This window comes from Magnolia sinica, chromosome 9 (assembly GCF_029962835.1).
Source record: "Magnolia sinica isolate HGM2019 chromosome 9, MsV1, whole genome shotgun sequence".
Lineage (NCBI taxonomy): Eukaryota > Viridiplantae > Streptophyta > Magnoliopsida > Magnoliales > Magnoliaceae > Magnolia > Magnolia sinica.
Genome location: NC_080581.1, coordinates 4,672,428 through 4,691,293, shown reverse-complemented (window position 1 = coordinate 4,691,293; position 18,866 = coordinate 4,672,428).

Below are 18,866 nucleotides of genomic sequence, written 5' to 3'. Positions count from 1 at the left end.
AAATTTAGATTTTCTTTTTAAGATCTTGAAATTGAATGTCAAATGATTAATCGGGGTGGCCCATCGGATGATTAGATCATTGAGATTCTTAAGGTCTTGACATATTTTGCCGCTACACATTAGATGAATAGTGTAGATTTAACCACATATACGCTGATGGTTCAACTCGACTTTCTACGATAAGTGATACCAATCAGTTGCATATAAATCTAAACTTTCCTTATTAAACATTCATAGATCTGACTAGTGTGGTATATCTAATGGTTAGATCGATCTAAAATTTGAGGCAGTGTTATCTTTTGGTGCTTAGGATCAAATGACCTATTCAGATCTATCTTAACACAATTAGATTTCATCCATTAAATTTATTCCTAAAATATTATTGACCAGATCTGAAATCATAAAGCATCACTTTGTTAAAATTTTCTCTACACACCTATACAATGATCGTGTAGATGATTCACACCATCCATTATATATATCGAAAAAAAATTAATAACATAATAAAAAATTACAAATATTTATGGGTTGGAACTTACCTGATCAAGCCCTCTTAGAATCTCCTCTCCCTTTTTCTTTAGGGCAGAAGCCTCTCGTGCACATCCTCCTTTATCCTAAATTTGAAATTTATTTTATGACATTTGATAAAAAAAAATATTATTTCTACTTGAAGAATTAGTCCTTAGACCTCTCTCTTAACTAAGAATATCTCTACCAACTCAATTATTAACTTATTTTTATTTTTTTATCTAAAAATAAAATATTTAAATATTTATTTTAGTTTTTTTAATACACCAAAATTTAGGATTGTTACAGGTGTGACCAATATTCATTAATTGAAAGGCTTGATGTTATGAAAAATGTTTTGATTAAAAATATTTTAAATAAAAAATTATGTGTGTGTGTGTGTGTGTGTGACTTATATGAATATTACGGATGAACTATATTAGTGATGTATATTGATAAGAGGTACTGGAAATTGAAAGAGGATAGGCATATGAAAAGTATAAAAAGATGGAAATAATAGAAACATGTCTTTAAAGATAGACTTAAGTCATGTTCCGATATTGTTATCATGAAGGCGATGTTCATACCTTATGTATGGTTAAATTAGTTCATAGAAAGGTTAAAATAAATATGTCACGTAGTATATAATAAATCTCATTTACTACATAAAGATCCACAGCAAGAGTGTAGGAGAAGAAAGTGGAGAGGAGAGATTTCATAAGAGTAGCTAAAACTCTCAATAATTTCACTTTCGATACTTATATGGGTAAGTCTTTATAAATGTCTTTGTAACAATAGCATCATTGATTATACTTGTTAAGAGCCAAGACTGCATATACATATAAGAAAGAGACATATTAGAAAATTACAGTGCTGCTTCAATCACTTTTTTTGAGTTATTTTATCCATTGAAAATTGAATTTTCTTCATCTGATATGTATGAAATTTGCTTAAGTCTCATATATTTTGATATTCTCTTGATAATATTCCTTTTTTTTAGGGGGGGGGGGGGGGAGGGGGAGTTAGCTTGGTGGTACACACCCCACAGTCAGCACACACTCCAGTGTTAGCCAGCCCACCAGGGAATCGATACCAAGACCTCAGTATTAAAACAAGGTATCTTCACTAAGTCTACCACTTGAGCTATGGATTAAGGTGTTCTTAATAATATTTCTTATCAATAATTGCATAATTTATAAAAGATTGTTATTGATATACTTTAAAATTTATGTCAATTTAAAGAATTCTAAATAAGTAGCTGAGTATAAGCTTATCACCCTTACATATCTAAACCGATCCCAACTATTGTGGGGCTCACTGTGCTTACTCCAAATATCTGATCATATTATCCAAACTACTAATCACATGGGATCCATGCAATAAAAGTCTTACACATATCACATGGCATTAATATCACAAGGTTAAACATGACTTAAATGGCAGACCTATATTCAACTTTAATGGTTCACCAAATGTAATTGAAGAAATATTTGTGTTTTTGGCATCATCTAGTTTGCCGAGAAAACTTTGGTACTCTACTTGCACTTAGAAATAATTTAGAAAATTTTGTAGTAGAGCTTGACTGTTGTAATTACTAGTCTTTAGTTTGAATGCATCTTGAACAAAAGATTATACTTCTTTGATTATTTAACTATTATTGTGGACATTTATTAGATGATTAAAATTGAAAAATATATCATTAGTCTTATCTAAAAAACCATGCATGAATGTAAGGTTAGGATCGTTTAACTTGAAACAAAGCATGTATTAGTAATTAAGAGGTTAGGTGTCACGCCCCAAATACAGAAATTAGATTCATAGGAATCCCGATCGCCGAATCTGGTGCTGACAGCCTCCGTAGTACCCCATTCTCGGTTCCTAACGTTCATATGCCAGATTCCGATCCTGGGATCATACAAGGAGAATTTTTTTTGTACATTTAACTCGTAATAAGCATAACTTCAAGATTACCCAAATTCACAAAGGCAACATCATCATCATGTATCCACTAATATAATTATTTGAGTACAATGCTGAAAGGGAAATACATAAATCGAAAATCAAGCTCCAGAAGATCGCTGCATGCTCCAAGCTTAACACTGCTGCAACCTAACATCGCCTGCACGCATCTATCGTGCATAAGCTTATAGATCCTTATGAATTTTGTGGTGGTGTTCTTGTGGTTATTGTTCGTGGGTTATGCTTTTGGTTATGCTCATTATGAATCAGACTGATAATTATAGATCCTCCTTGTAGTATCCCAGGATCGGAACCTGGTGAATGGGTGCCGAGAGCCGAGAATGGGGTTCTATGGAGGCTGTCGGTGCCGGATTCAGCGATCGAAAATTTTGTGAGCCCGATTTCCGAGTTCGGGGCATGACATTAGGTCTTTTTAACCGATTTCAATTTTAAACAGTGACTTATTGAAAGAAGATGAAAATGTGCAGAAGAAGCAAAAGTAGAGATGTAGAAATAGAAACAACTTTCGAAATAAAAGTGCTTAAAGAGGAATAAGAGGCATCCATGGAAGAAGATCATTTCCTTTGTTTAGAAGAAGGAGAAGAAAACAAAAAAAGAACTGGACAAACTAAATGAAAATCAAAGGTGGGCTACTTTTATTTTGATAAAATGTACATCACTTGCACAGTTTCTTAATGCCTGTGTATCAAGTGTCAAAGTATGCCAGTAGTCATTCATCTGGTGGGCCCTGCATACATCAAGCTGGTATAGATATATGGTGGGAGGCAGGGGCTGTGGGGCCCACCTTGATGTATGTGTTTTATATATCCATGTCTTTCATCTGTTTTGCTAGTTAGTTTTAGGTTACAAGGCAAAAAATGAGGCAGATCTAAAGCTTAAGTGGAGCACACTACGAGAAATAGTGGGGATAATGTAAACACCATTGAAACTTTTCTAAGGCCCATCATAATGTTTATTTGCCATCCAAACCGTTGATAAGGTAACACAAACCTAGATGAAGGAAAACACAAATATCGATCAGCTTTATCCGAAATTTTTGTGGTGTCCAGGAAAATTTTAATGGTGGGCGTTCAATCACTACCATTTCCTGTGGTGTGGTCCACTTGAGGTAGCTTTTCATCTGTTTCATTTTTTATTTCATGCCCTCAAATGATCTATCAAAACAGATGGATGGCCTGGATAAAACACACATATATCATGGTGGCCCCACATCACCAAACGCCACCTACCTGGGTGGTATAGGGGTCACCACCCAATCTACCTCTAATAACAGGAGTATGAATTAAATAGACAGTTATAAAAGGTGAGATGCTAGGTGCCTCGCTTCTCACGTATAGCAATATGGCACATATGTGAGACAAGCAACCTGCTCATAAGGACCTCTCAGAGAGTGCCTTATATGAAAATAAATCAGGCTGAGTTGATCATAAGTTGGGCTACGTGTACAAAAGAAATGGATGGTTAAAAGACCAATGGTTTAGATTCAACTAACATGTGTGGCCCACCTGATAATCAGGTGGGTCCAATTTATGAGAAAGTCGACACAGTGAGGCCCATCTGCTCGAGTGTAGGTGGAATTACCCTGTACAATTGAATCAATGGTGCAGATCGAACGTACGCATGTATCCCGATCACTGTACCTGCCTAATTTGCAGAAACTCTTACACACGTACAGCTTTCGCTCATGTAAGTGAGAAGGATTCAGATGGCTATTCTCGGGCGCCACCACTACTTAGAACCGGAAGAACCTGAATATGGTAATATTGTTGCATCACATGTGGAATTAGGACCATCCATCTAATGGGACCCAATATTGATGAAAATCTTATTAAAACACACATAGATTAGACGATCCTATCCATCTAAACAGTTTCCTCCTAGGGGAGAAAAAAAAACAGAAGCTCATGGCCTATATAAGTGCAATAAGCCATGGTTATGCATAGCTGCTAGGTACGAAAGCAATCTTAAAACGAGTCAAACACCCAAATGGAGAAATGAAAATCGAGTAAAGAAATGCACAATAATTTTATATGAAAAAACTCTTAAAGTAAAAAAATCTCATCATGAATCAACAAATCCACTATAAAATAATAATTACAATTTATAAATAACTTATGAATTTGAAACCTTCGTCTTCAAACATAAATTTCTCATTCCAAAACCTAATTCTCTCTGACACAACGTCTTCATATCCTAATTTCACATAAAACATAGTTTATATAATCTAGTTTCAAAATTAGAAACAAAATCACACACTTACGCTGAAATTGTGCACACTATCAATTGAATTTGATCGATGACCTTTGATCGATTGACACCACATGTTCGATTAATCGAACATGCACAAAAGTGTCCAAAGACTTAACTTGGTTTTTTCGAATTTGCTCGATTAATCAATCCCTGATGTTCAATTAATCAAACATGTCCAAATTTGTCAAGAGTCTTGACTTGGTTTTTTCAAATTTGCTCAATCAATCAAACATGTTCAAATCTGTCCAGAGACTAAACTGATCTATTCAGGATTTTCTTGATCGATCGAGCAGGTTGTCGATTAATCGAAAGACCCTGAATTTAACCATATTAAAGGAACCTTGATCAACAATCTACACCGTGGCTCTAATATAAAGTCTCCATTGATCCAAACTGTTATTCTTATCTCTAATCTTCATAGCACATTCATCATCACTTCATGTGCTCACTCCGTCTCCATTCATCATTCGCAAAGCCTAGAGAAGTTGAATAAAACATAAACTTCTCTTCAGGAATCACTTTTGTAAGCATATCAGCTGAATTTACACTAGTGTGAATCTTCTCAAAAATAACGTCACCTACATCTAGCATTTTTCGGATAAAATGATGATGAACAATAATGTGTTTAGTTCAGAAATAATACATCGAGTTCTTTGTCAAATTGATCACGTTTTTAGTATCATGATGCATAGGCATGACTTCCTACTGAAACTCCAACTCATTTATCATACCTCTCAACCAAATAACTTCCTTGAATGCTTATGTTACTACCATATACTTAACTTCAGTTGTAGAAAGAGTCATCACAGAGTGAAGCTTTCACATTCAATTAATCACTCCAGCCGTTAACACAACCAAGTGACTATAAGTTGACCTTCTGTTATCTATGTTACCAGCATAATCGGCATCCACATACCCTACTAGTTTCTCTTTAGATTTTCTAAATGAAAAGGCGTAGTCTGTTGTACCTCATATATAATAAAGTAGTCATTTCATTGCCTCCCAATATTGCTTATTAGGGTTTGATATGTATATGCTTATAACACTCACTCCATGTAAATTATCTGATCTTGTACAGACCATTGCGTACATAAGATTGTCGATCACACTCGAGTGGGGTAGACGGGACATATATTGCTTTTTTTCATCAGTAGTAAGACATTGTTCTCAAGAGAGTCGAAGGTGAGCAGTGTGGGGAGTACTAACCAATTTACCCTAATCAAATTCGAACTTGACTAAGACCATCTCAAGATACTCCTCCTGAAACATTCATAACATACTCATTTTCCTGTTCATGTGTACATCAATGCCAAGAATCCTCTTTACAACTCTCAAATCTTTCATCTCGAATGTCCTAGATAGCTGAGCCTTCAACATGTTGATTTCAGACATGCTATGGCTAGCGATAAGCATACCATTAACATACAATACTAGAATTATGAATTTTTCATCACTCAGTGATTTGAAATAGACATAATGATCGAATTCACTTCTAGTAAATCACTGGCTTAATATGAAAGAATCAAACTTTTTATACCATTGCCTACATGACTATTTTAGGTCTTACAATGACATCTTCAATCTGCAAACCTTATTCTATTTTTCATATACTTTAAACTTTCTAGTTACTTTATGTAAATATGTTCTTCTAATTTTTTATGTAGAAAAGTTATTTTTACATCCAACTGTTCTTATTACATATTGTATTAGGCAACCAATGCCAACACAAATCTGATAGATACCTGCTTCACAACTAGTACTAATATTTCACCGAAGTCGTCATCTTCTTTCTGAGCATAACATTTCGCAGCCTGTCCTGCCTTGTACCTATCTAGTTTTTTTACAGAAGATCCTCTTGCACCCAATCACTTTTCGCCTAACATGAAACTCTATCAGCTTCCTTATTTTATTCTTATATAAAGAATTTATCTCATCTGTATAACTATCATCCACTTTTCTGCATCTGAGTCATCAATAGTCTCTTGATACGTTAATGGGTCCACCTCATCTGTAATGATGGTGAATGCAACATTTGAGTCATCCCTGTATCTCATTGATAATTTACAATTTCTCAGTAGATTTTTCCTAATAGGTGGTGGCTCCACTTACTCATGTACCTCTTCTTATAGCTAAGCTTCTTCGATTGAATCACTCTTGTTGATTTTCACATCAATCACTGTTGATTTTTTCATTTCCTTGTGTTCATACTTATGGAACAGGGAACTCTTATTAAACTTGACATCCTTGCTAAATGTAACCTTTCGTGTGGCCCGGTCATATAGCCTATATCACACCATCACCATAGCCAACAAAGGTACACTTCATCGCCATTTCGTCTAGCTTATCTCTCTCAATAGATAGTAAATGAAAGTAAGCCTCACAATCAAATTCAAACAACCCTGAGTAGTCAACTTCCTGAACACTCCATACTTCTTAAGGAATTTTACAATCAATATCCGTTAATGACGATCGATTTACCAAATAGCAAGCCATGTTAATGGCCTCAATCATAGGTTTTTACCTAACACAGCATTACTCAACATATTTCAGGCAATTTCTAAAAGATTCTAATTCAGGTATTCCACTACACCGTTCTACTCTTGTGTGTGCCTCACTATGTTGTACCTCACAATCCCCTTATTCTTATAATATCGATTAAATTCTTTTGAAGTAAACTCTCTGCCATTATCGGTCCTTAATTATTTCAATTGTCGCCCTTACTATTTTTCAACAATGACCTTCTAAAACTTAAAAGTGATAACAATGTCGAATTTATTCTTCATGAAATAAACTCAGACCTTACTAGAGAAGTCATAAATGAATGTTACAAAGAATGACGACCCTCTTCTAGAAATAATGGGTGACGTCCCTCACACGTCAGAATGCAGATAATATAACGGTCCTTTATTACTATGTTTTTCAGTTTTAAATGACAATATTAACTATCTACCATATATACAATGTACACATACATTGTATATATAGAATTTTTAAAAATTAAAATTTTTAAAATCTAGAATTAAACCACGATATAGGAGTACCTTCATATCGCGCTCACTCATGTGGCCTAAGCGTGTATGTCATACATGTGTAGATGTGGATTCTATTACAGACACTGCAAATTCACTCGATATAATGCTCCTAATTAACCTGTAGAGATGCATCTCCTTTGTGCCTTCATAACAGTGAGAACTCCCCTTTAAAACTTTTAGGACACTTTCATACCCGACGAATATACATCTAAGTACCTTAAGACCTTACAGAGATACTAGATTTTTCGTCAGGTCTGAAACATGCCTCACATCCGTCAAAGTACGCTACACCTTATGATCATTATCCATAAGAACCATGCCACCATCATACTCGTTATATGTAGTAAACCAACTCTGATGAGGACACATGTAATACAATGCCCCTATGTCCAAAATCTACTCCTTATACAAGTGTCCGACCTTGGAAATAGACAATACATCACAGTCATTCATCTCTTTGCTGGATTCCGTTGAATTAGCCTCTTTCGGTGAATTATATAAATTCTCATCTTTCTAGATTTTAGGTTTTGCACAATCCTTTTTCATATTCCCGATCCTGCCATAATTCCAACACTTTAACTTCTCTTTGTCCTTTAACTTGGACGTCAATCGTGACTTACCTTTCTCTTGTTCAAATGGTCTCTCCTTCGCAACTAGTGCCCCTACATAAGTACCTTCTCCACCGTTATTCCTTCTCTGATGCTTCGAGTGAAGGGCAGAGATAACAAAATCGAGGTCCAAGGTATACGTACCATGGTATAGTGTATCTATCAGATTCTCGTAAGAATTTGAAAGTGACATCAATAACATTAGGGCTTTGTCTTCTTCATCAATCTTCACATCCATGCTTATCAGTTTACAAATTAATTTATTGAAGGCACTGATGTGTTAAGAGAAAACCCACCATTTCGCCATCTTTAGAATATAAAGTTGTCTCTTCATATATAGGTGATTGGAGAGCGACTTCGTTATGTAGAGGCTCTTTAACCTCTCTCATAAACTTGTAGTGGTCGTATCAGAAATAACATTATAAAGGACATTATCCGCTAAGCACAATTAAATTGCACTGTCCTCTGATCTAGGTCACCCCAATCCTCTTCCTTCATAGTTTTAGGATGTCTCTTTTTGCTAAGTAAAGCCAGTGACACCCATTGCTGGATTAAGAGGGTTTTCATCTTCAACCCTCATAATTCAAAGTTATTTTTATCTGTAAACTTCTTCTTCTCAAACATCATATTCAATCCTTTCGAACCCATATCTCATATTCGATCTAGTGAACCAAGCGTAAAGCCTACACTCTGATACCACTTGTTGTGAGTAGGCGTCATACCTTAGGCGCAAAAGCAACCTTAGAATGAATTAAATATGCGAATTGAGAAATGAAAATTGAGCAATCACAGAGAAAAATAATGATTTTACGTGGAAAAACCCTTGAGGGAAGAAAACCACAACTCCAAGCGACAAATCCACTATGAAACGAGAGTTACAAGAGATGAACAACTTACAAATCTAAAAGCCTTCATCTCCAAAGATGATTTTCCCTTTTTAAAACCCAATTCTCTATAGCACAACATTTTTATACCCTAATACTGCATAAAAGATAGTTTATATAACCCTAATACTACATAAAAGATAGTTTATATAACATGGTTCTGGAATTAAAAACAAAATCATGCACTTACGCTAAAGTAGCGCGCACCGTTGATCAAACTCGTTTGATTGACACCACATGTTTGATCAATTGAACTTGCACAAAAGTGTCTAGAGACTTAAATTGGTTTTTCTGAATTTGCTCGATCGATCGAGCCCTAATGTTCGGTTAATCGAACATGTCTAAATCTGCCCAAAGACTAAACTGATCTATTTGGGATTTTCTTGATTGATCGACCAACCAAGCTATCGATTAATTGAAAAACTCGAAATTTCACCAAATTCAAGGCACCTTGATCAACATTGTGATGAGTACGATATTAAAAACAACATCTATTCTTGATAGGCCCACTAATTGGACAGTTTAAATTAATGAATTACCCTTCCATATGTTATGTAGATAGATTGGCTCTACTATCTTGTGGTTCTCATGGCATGAATGGGGGCTGCGTAGTGACTCTACCACCATGGACAATCGTGATGACCTGACATGACAGGATGTGATTGGGCACGTGCCACCGTCAAAGATGTAGCTTGCTGAAAGCATGTTTGAAAGTTGTAGATTAAGCACATGGCCCAATTAAATTTAGAAACATTAGGTGTACCATTTAAACCAACATCAATGGAAAATTCAAAATCGACTAGCAAACAACTTCAACCCAATGTATGCAGGATGAGACTTCCAGGTATCGTTAAAACCATCCATCAGAGGCCCTAGGAGCTGAAATGCACCTACATCAGTCAAGAAGGTAACCTTGATTAAGCACCTTAAGTCAAGATAGTTTCTAAATCAACTAATTGTAATGATACTCTAACGATTGATCCTCAAAGGCTAGTGGATAGCCAACTGAGCACTCATTGCGTCTTAAATCCATAATTAGCCATTGAAATTAAGTATCAAACCAATCCAGCCATCAGATCAGCGTAAATTAGGCTAAATAGGGCCTAGGGCATGTGATACGGCCCACCTGGGCTCAGCCCCACCCCAAATTGGGCAAGGACCCCTAAGTGGGGCCCCCAAGATGATTGGACGGAGTAGATTTAACACAACCATCATAGTGGACCCCACAATGGTGTTTGAGTGCACCTTGTGAACTCGTGCATGATGTGCACTAGACGCACCAAGTCGGTCAAACCAGCTTTAATTGATCCAAAACAAAAAAAAATAAAAAAAGAAGGGAATTTCCTCCTGCCAACGCCCATATGAATTTAATGGACTTCGGCCTCCAAAGTGGCCCACCCTAGGCACTATCCGACTGATCCGAACCGTTCATCAAGCTCATAGGACCCGTCTAATCATAACCCTATAAGCTTTTAAGCCCATGCATAAGAACGAGAGATCTGGGATGGAATCGTTCAAAAGCTTGCATGTGGCTAGGATTTGGGATGTGGAGCCAATTTGACACTCAGTCTGATCGTGCCATCCCAGACATCCATCTTCCAACTAAAGTCACGCTCTCCCATTTTCAGAAATAGCCAAACAATGGCCTGCACCAAGAAAAGTAAAAAAGGAGAACCTCCTTTTTAGGAAGCAGATGCTGGCCCGCCCCTGTCCGTTCCCTGGGACACCTGGGGGCAATCCTAGCCCTTCCCTATGAGGTAGTACGAGATGAGAGATAAGAACATCTCATCTCACGAGAAAGTGGTGAGAATCGGACTTTCTTGTGAGATGAATCGAAACTCACATTTGTGGTCCAAAAAGTGGGCCCCACGCTAATCAGAAGTCCCATCTGGTCTGCTCAAACGAACCATATCATGTCGAAATACATGAGGTAGTGATCTGCCATTAATGGCCAAGTCATCTTCCCCCTTAACTCGTTCAAACATGATCACGAGATGGGCCCCACTAGACCTAAAAACTTGCTTTTTCGGTGGGGCAGGGCATCAGCAATCCATCCCTAAGTGTGGATGGGCCTCATGCATGGCCGTTTTTCAATCACGGCCGTTGCTAGGGGAGTTCTTTTCCAACCGTTGGTGGTATCTCTCCCACACCTATAAAAGGACACTACTGTCCTCGGGATTCACACCGAAAGGAGAGAGAGGAAAAGAGAGAGAGAAAGGAGAGAGAAGAGAGTGAGACGAGTGAGCAATTGTAGCTACTCAGCTCGACTCGATCCGTCTCTAGCATGACTCGGTCGAGAGTAGGTGTTGTCTCACCAAGTTCCGAGACCAGGAACCCATCAGGTAAGGCCCCTGGTCACCGCAGTCAGTTCCTTACAGCCATAAAATCTTGCCAACCTGGATTGATTGCTTGGTGTCCATTGTTGTAGTTGTGGTTGTGTCGAGTCGACTCAACCGGTATCAAAGCAGGCTAGGTGGCTCTCGATCTCCCCTCATTTTTCTTGTCATCCAACAGCACGTTGTTATTGGAACTATGAGCAGTCGGATTTGGAAATCATGTTGTGGGCCGAACTCTAGGCTGAGCGTCCCTTCTCTATTAGCTAATCGTTAACGAGGATAGATGATGATCCTAGGTCCTAACGATTGAGGTGGACCACTGATCGTCTGTGACCATTCATCAAACGACTGGGACATCTGAGGGGCGTCCGGCAAGCGAACTGGGCCGGAATCATACCCAGCTTCAGCCTTAGAGTTGGGTCGAAAGTTGGGTTGAAATCAGGCCCTTGGCTGGGCTGGAATGGTGGCAGACTTTGGGCCTTCACCTGGGCCCCGAAGTGGGCTAAGAACGGCCTGTAATTAGACTGTGAAGCTAGCCTCCTGCTAGTACGAATAGCGGGCTGAAAACAGGCCTTCATCAGGCTTCGTCTTGGGTTGCAGAAGTCCAGCAAATGGGCCCTGATTCCAGCTGAAATCAGGTCAGAAATGGGCCTTGAATCCAGTTGAAACCAACCCAGAGATGGGCCGAAATCTAAACTCAGTGGGCCGCACCACATCTAGTGGGTGGGCCGCACTTGAGATCAAAACTCAGTGGACTGCACCACATCCAGTGGGTGGGCCACACTTAAGATCAAAGCACAGTGGGCCGCACCACATCCAGTGGGCCTCACTATGCATTGTAGTGGTCCATGTGCCAGTGGGCCTCACTAGGTATTGCAGTAGGCCCCACTTGAGATATACTCTAGTGGGCCTCATCATGTTGTAGCGAGCCACACCTGGGGTATACCCCCAGTGGTCCTCACCACAGTTACTGTGAGCCTCACCGCATAGTGTAGTGGGCCATGCCTGCAAAACAAGTGGGCTAGACAACAACCCAGCCTTTGGTAGCACGACTGGGCCGAACTGGGCCCAGTCTAGCCATTTTCTGGACAATAAATGAGTTGCCAAACTGGGCTACATCGTTGGCCCAGTTCAGGCCTTGATTGTTGGGCCAAGTCTGGCCTAAAGTTACATGTAGAAGGACCCTTATCAACTTGCTCAATCACCAACTTATTAATACAACTCCTGTCTTGGAAATGATCCTAGGAAATCCATTATACGGCATTGGACCGTTAGTTAACCTCAGAAAATGGAACCAAGAAATGAGCTACAACAACTCAAGTGATGATTTTCTTCCCCTTGGGCTTTCCATCCCAAGCTAAGCTAAGGGTAGCCTTTATGGTAGCTACGAATGATGACCCAAGAATGGTAAATCATTCAATTAGTTGCTTGAACTTATGCCTTATAAATGGTTGATACTTGGTTAGTTTACTTAAGCTTATAATTTAGAATTGATTAGAACATGTGGATAGCTTAATTCATGCCTTAGAATTGATTAGAACATGTGGATAGCTTAATTCATGCCTTAGAATTGATTAGTATGCTTGGTTAGTTTACTTAAGCTTATAATTTCGAATTGATTAGAATATGTGGATAGCTTAATTCATGCCTTAGAATTTATTAGTATGTTTGGTTAGTTTACTTAAGCTTATAATTTAGAATTGATTAGAATATGTGGATAGCTTAATTCATGCCTTAGAATTGATTAGTATACTTGGTTAGTTTACTTAAGCTTATAATTTAGAATTAATTAGAATATGTGGATAGCTTAACTCGTGTCTTAGAATTAATTAGAATTTGTTAGTATACTTGGCTAGTCAAACACGTGTTTTGGATGGGTTAAAGTACTTAATTAGTTGGCTTGAGTGTATATACTAGATTAGTCTAAATTACTTGGCTAGTCACTCAACATATGAATCACATGAGTTTCCTTGAGCACATGTCTTAAAACTGATACATTATGTTTATGTGACCCTTGCATTGTAAGTGTACATATGCTTTACCTTGATTATTGAATCATGTTTGATCTTCCATGCCATACCCTCCTATTATCGTATTGATTACAGAACTCTTACTAAAGAAACCTCTCTACGGAACCTCTACCTAAGGAGAGTTCGTACTTAGGGTGTAACGGAACTGATTGTGATAAGATTAGACTCTCAATATGGATGTTGTAATTAGTGACATTTAATTAATGGGGTTTCACCATTTATGGAGTGATTCCGCTTACCTGAATATAGAATGAAACTTGCAATATATATTATGACCACTGTTTACTCGTATTTGAATCATACGTACCGTCTCATTTTAGTCGCTGCATTTAATGATTTTAATACTTTATTCGTAGTCAACATACGATAGTAGTTCCCTTGTATTGAGAATTGATCGGTCACGTGTTGATGGGTTCTATATACACCCTAAGGCGGTAAACTCACTGGCCGGGGATGGTGGTCGTGGGATACTATGCCCGAGCCGTCAGCCTATGCTGGTGACGAGCCTCCATAGAGACCTTGAGCTTATTGAAATTGGCTGATTGTAACTGAACTAATAATTATTTAGCTAATCATGCATCCATAGCACAGACCAGCGTTTATCGCTAACGTACGTGATGTACGACAGACAACTGTTATGCAGTACGTGATATACGTACGTGATGTGCTTCGCTAACGGCCAACCTCTTTGCATGGGTGACGAGCCCAAGTCCGACTGGATGAGCATTCCCAGGTCGATGATTGTATGGGTGACGAGCCCAACCTCCAAACGGATGAGCATCCTCGGGTCGATGATTGCATTCACACATTCATGCATATAATAAGACTGTATTCTACTTTGTTTTGTTTGTCTGGATGTTTTTATGTTATTTCTTGTCTAGGGCGGCGGTGTGTAATCTTGAGGAAAAATCACACTGAACTAGTTACTTATTCATCAATGTTCAACCATACAGAGGATGCAGGTACAGGGGCAGATGGATACGCAGCAGACCTGGAGACCGCTGCAGTCGAGGAAGAGTTATACGATGAGGAGCCGCACCAGGAAGCGCCTGCATACTATGGCTTGAACCAGTAGACCCAGTTGTGATAGTTTGTTTTGGAACATTTTACATTTGAGGTTTTTATATTTGGCCCCCACCTGAGTGGGTCAGGATAATATTCTCATCTTGATTATATTTATACTATGCTTGATTCCCGCTATTTGCATTTTGATCTTATTTAATTGTCATTAATATTCTGTTAACTCCCGAGTTTTTGGGATGCGAGTCATATACTCAGGTTGTGAAAACCGCGGGGTTACATTGGGTCACCATGGATATCTATGATAATAGAGTTGGTGCATATTATGTGGCGACCAAGTCACCAAAAAGGTATGATAATTCAAGGAGGCCAAATTTAATTGAGCCATATGCTACCGTAGAAATTTTGATTTATGAGCAAATGCATCATGAGAAAAAAAATTTAAATTTATGTAATTAAAATGGTAGAAATTTATTGGACAGTTAAAAACGAAAATAAATAAGTGTTCGTGATTAAGAGCTTAGAATTGTTAAACCAAAATAATCTTCCGCCGGTTGGTGACAGCTGGTTCCACAAGCTAGTCAACTTTATTTTATGGAAAATATGTCAACGGTCCAATTTCTAAGTGCACGCGTATCATGTGTCATATGCGGCTAGAGCATGCATCGTATAACTCATTGCAATGGAGAGACGGATTGGCTACTCCCCCTCCACCATCCAATGGCTGGTGGTCGGTGCTCTATGGGCCCCACCATGATGTATGTATTTCATCCATGCCGTACATTTATTTTTCTAGATCATTTTATGGAATAAGAAGAAAAATGAGGTATATCTCTATCTCAAGTGGACCACATTACAAGAAACTGTGTTGAATGAACGTCGACCGTTAGAAACATTTTGGGAGCCATAAAAGTTTTGGTTTAAGCTGAATTTTTTTCCCTTCATCTGGGCCTGTATGACCTAATCAACAGATTGGATGTCAAATAAAAAGTACAGTGGGCCTTAGGAAGATTTTAATGGTGGATGTCCAATCACTATTGTTTTCTTGTGGTGTGGTCCACTTGAAATTTATATCCCTCTCATTTTTGAGATCAAACCCTAAATTGATATGTAAAAATGGATGAACGGGATGGATGAAACATAGACATCATAGTGGGGCCCACAAAGCACCAACAACCAGCCACCGGGCTAGTAGCAGGGGGAGTAGGCATCCGTTCCCCTGCAATGATTATGAAGTGAGACAATCTTTGGGCCGGACACTACAATTTACCTAAGATGGTGAGAATTGATCAGGCAATGTGTCATTGTCAGAGGATGGCCATCGAAGCGGTGTACATACTCAACCCAACAACCTTCGAATATGCTCCGTGAGGAGTGCTGATTGGGTACTACCTTACCACACCACATCGTAGCTACATACAAATTGTCATGTGAGAGGCTCTGTGGGGCCTACATTTTATATATATATATATATTATCAGCAATGTTTATCTATTTTGACCGTTCATTTTAGAGCATGGGTAAAAAAGAGCCAGATTGAATGCTCAAGTAAACCACACCATATGAAATAGTGGCAATTGAATACCTACCGTTGAAAATATCTTAGGACTCACCGTGATGTTTATTTGCCTTCCAACCTATTCATGAGGTCACATAGGCCTGCATGAAAGGAAAATGCAAATATCAGCTTGATTCAAAACTCCCATAGCTTTAAAGAAGTTTTGAACCATAGGATCTAAATCTCCATTGCATTGCTTCATGTGGTGTGGTCCACTTGAGCCTTCGGTCTGCTATTTCGGGCGCATGCCCTAAAAATGATCTTTCAAAATAAATGGACTGTGTGAAAAACGTATAGATCATAGTGGCCCCATGAAGCACCTGACAAGCTACGTGTTGGCATGGCAAGGGCACACAATCCAAGTGTGACCGACGGTCACTACCCAATCAAATAAGTTTTCGTGTAAAAACTGAATTTCATAAGTATGACAGTAGATGGTTAGGTGAGGGCAAGGCTTACTTGGATGCCTGACTCTGGGGCCCATGATAATGCATGTTACTTTTTTAACAGGCACATGGACACCACACATGAGCACTGATCTCACGATCTTAGTGTTGAAATAGAGTCTAACTGCCACTCAGCCATGGGCACTCAATCTGTAATGTATTTTGAAGTATGATTCAAAAAATGAAATAGATACAAATCTTAGGCGGACCACACCATAGGAAATGGTGGGGATTAATGATTAAAAACTTATAATAGGCCACCAAAGTTTCAGATCAAGCTGATATTTGTGTTCCCTTCACCCAAGTCTTTTTTATTTTATCAATAGTTCGATGGCAAATAAATAATGGGTATTCAATCACAAATGTTTCTTATACCGTGACTCACCTAAGATTTGAATTTGCCTCATTTTTTGAATCATGCCCTAAATGAACGGTCAAAATGAATGAATGGCTTGCTGTAAAGTAGGCCCTACAGTCGGGGGTCCACTGATGAGCCCAGCTATGTGAGGTGGATTGCACGGTGATTCTAACACTACCGACCTTATTTAGTAGTTACGTGGTAGGATTTAACTGGGTCATATGTCACTGTCAGATATGGTCCGCCCACGACATGTTTAAAAGTTGTTAGGTGAGAGTGGCTTCTGACAGCAGCACGTGGCTCAGTCAATTAATCGGTGTTGATTTACTGGCTCTTAATTCGCCACGCGATCAGTGTCTCGGCTACCACGTAATCTGAGACTGGCTACGTTTGTCCTCTGGAGGGCAAGACAACGGACGCGGATTGCTTGCGAGAAACTTTGGGGGGATTGGTTTGCGTCCTGTCCCCACCTGGATGGAGTCAGTCCAGGCACGGTTCTGTGGGGCTTTCCGTAATATAAGGATTTTATCTACGCCGTTCATAAATTTGGGTCCTTGAGAATAAATGGATTTTATCCACGCCGGTCATGAATTTTTTAATATCATTTAAGTATATATGAGTCTAAAAATGTAATAGATCTATGTTGAGATTTGCGATTTTTTGAAAAAATCAAATATTTTAAAATTTTGAGATTTTTTCGTCAAAACATTTTTTAAGAATTTCGAATCGGAAGGTGCGATGTGTGCTTTTGTCCCACGTCAAAATAAAAAGAAGAAAATCATAATTTATACGAGGATGTTTGTCTAATATTTTTACTTGGAGTTTTGGATATTATAATGCTCGGGTTGCGTGCACACACGCTCCAACAGTAGTGTGGGCAATGTGGTTTTAGTGGCGCGTGGTCGCTCCGTCATGAGATGGTGCGATCACAGTATGAGTGGTCTACTATAAGCCCAAGTGCAATGGGTCTGAAATGAGTCAGTGCTTTATATGCAACTAAAAACGGTTGGATTATTATTTCGAAACGAACGTATAGATACCTTAAAGCTACAATAGTCTAAAAACGGACGGGCCATGATGAAGCAACGATTAGATCTTCCGATCCGATGACTAGAAACGGCTAAAATTAATAATCAACGTTTAAAAACATTTTCCAAACATTTTGAACTATTGATGGCCACCTAGCAATGGTCCACTCCACGGTGCCTATATAAACTAGAATATTTCGGTCCAAATTTCAGCATCTCAAACTCACATCTCTCCTCATCCAACAGATCCTAAGAATTGCTTCTCCAGCTTGATGAAAGAAAATAATTTATTTTATTTTATTTTATTTTTCAGTATTTCTAACACATTTTTTCAACAATTAAAGGCAACAGTAGACCACACATTAGAAATTTAACATCCACTGATGAAAGCTTCAACGGTAGGTATCATCATCACTACTGCTTCTTGTGGTATGGTCCACTTGGGGCGCTTGTATCTGCCTCATTTGTTATTTTATTTTTTGCTAATAACCTAAAATGATATATTCACCACTGCTTCCCATGATATGGTCCACTTTTTTTTATATATATAATGTTATTTTGTTAGCCACCCCCTCTATGGAATCATACCAAGACGTCAGTGTTAAAAGGAGATTTCTTTCACTCAATCTACCACTTGAGTTATAGCTCTGGGTGTCTGTGGTATGGTCCACTTGAGGCGCTTGTATCTGCCTCATTGTTTTTACTGATAACCTAAAATGATATGTAAAACGTATGAACAGCGTGGATAAAATCTGAACATGAAGGTGGGCCCCACAGAGCTCTGCCTCCACCGATTTCGGTTCAGGTGGGGGCAGGACGCAATCCGCTGG